This window comes from Echinops telfairi, unplaced genomic scaffold (genome assembly GCF_000313985.2).
Source record: "Echinops telfairi isolate 266 unplaced genomic scaffold, ASM31398v2 ScPeMD7_2;HRSCAF=8, whole genome shotgun sequence".
NCBI lineage: Eukaryota > Metazoa > Chordata > Mammalia > Afrosoricida > Tenrecidae > Echinops > Echinops telfairi.
This window is the reverse complement of record NW_022103898.1, coordinates 59,904,273-59,906,261: the sequence shown is the minus strand read 5'-3', so window position 1 is coordinate 59,906,261 and position 1,989 is coordinate 59,904,273.

Sequence of the window (1,989 nt, the reverse complement as noted above, 5' to 3'; positions counted from 1 at the left end):
GGACTATGGTTCAGCGTGTCTTAAAATGATGAATTAATAGCCTTAAGTCTGTGGTTTATCTATGTCCCTGGTTCATTTTAGAGATATCATTATCATTTTATTGTAGAATAAAATTGTAGAATATTAATAATCATTCCCATGGGGTTATATTCCTAATTTTTTAAATCTTGATTTGTGATAACCTTTTAAATCCTCTAATGAAGCCCCATAATTATGAGTACTATCTGTGAGTTCTGTGTGGCTTTTGCGATGGATCGCTGAATCCAACAGAGACGTACTATGTAGTAGGAGGGATGATGAAGAGGAGTGGAGGATGGAGGCATATCTGACTGGTGGTGTAAAGTTGGCTAGTCTGTTTGCAGAGGTCAGATGTGGTTCCCATGCCATTTCCTCAGTTCTGTAGATTGGAAGTGATGAAAGAACAGGCCGTCACTCAAATGAGTTACAAGGTCAGTAGGAATGACAGAATTTGGTGTAGCAGAAGTCAAGTGTGTTATATAACCATTCCTGGAAAGATTGAATTTAGCTACTCGATAGCCAGTGGGAAATAATAGTTTGATGACAGGGATTTTTAGTGATAGTTTATTGATCTGGGAGGCCTAGGAGTGAAACAGATGGGCAGGCTACTGAAAACTCAAAGTCTGTAAATAGATGTCTGACCTGAGACATGAAGATAATTATAGCCTCCTTGCCAATTCCCAAACCTTCACCAATTCATAGATCAATAACCTTTTGTTTTTATCAATAGCCTTTTGAAAGAAAGGAAATAACTATTTACTTTTCTTGAAAGTTTGGATACCTCCTTTTTAATTACACCAAGAGGTATCTCCATCTTTACTTTAATCATCCTAGATCACTATTAAATCCTAATTTTCAGTCAAGTGATGATAAATATCCTTGAGGAAGCATCACAAAAGCATACTGTAAATATTCATCTGAGGACCAATAAAAAGGTACCATTGAAGAAGATAAAGAAAAATTCTCATGATTGAAAATTGATATTGGTTCTTAGATAGCTCTAGTCCATGGGTATCTAGCCAGTTCTGTTGGTCAGAGTAGGAGATTATAAAATCTGATGACAAGTGAAATTTTTGGTCCATGTTCTCAGAGTAATTTTGACTGGTGTATAGAATTGCTAACAACTGCAAGGTCAGTAGATCAAAACTACCAGTTGCTTCTTTGGAGAAAGTTGAGTCTTTCTGCTCTTATAAAGATTTATGGCTTTGGAAACCCGAAGAGGTAGTTTTACTCTGTCCTACAGGGTCACTAGGATTTATATTCAACTCAATGGCAGTGAAATTGTTTTGGGTTTATGTACATACGATGGTTATTTTTAAAATTTCTGAATATAGAATTAAAAATTGTATACACATGCATTCATATGTGTGTATGTGTATATAAATATGGTTCACACAGTTATAGAATCAGGCAAATCCCGGATGAGGCAGGTTCCAAGTCTGTGAGTTAGATGTCTGGCTGGAGTCTCCTGAGTTACACAGCTGTGAAAGCTGATGAACCTAAGATTGGCAGGAAGGTGACAAATTGGTGACTGAAGGTGAATGAATATAAGATTAGTAGATCAAATGGCAGGTAGCTGAAGACTGCTAGAATTATCAGGCAAGACGGCAGGCCATTGTTCCTGTCTAAAGACCCTGAGGTTGTTGAGCCAGATGCAGGATTCAGATTCAGCAAAAAGCAAAGCAAACTTTTCCATAGTGTCCACTCATATTGGAAACAGACCACACCTCCAAGCAAAGTTCCTTTCAGGTGCATAGATCTTACAATGGTTTGTATCTTACAATGCATTGACTGCTCGTAGAGTTGATTATATTATGTTAGGTCAAAGCATGAGTGATTTATAGTTCTTATATGCCAATTCAATGAGACTCTTGACCTAGCCAAGTTGACACCAAACTTCACTATCACATTACATGTGCCATGCTGTTTTTGAAAAATAATTATTCTATTGACACTATTTTTGGTAAAGTA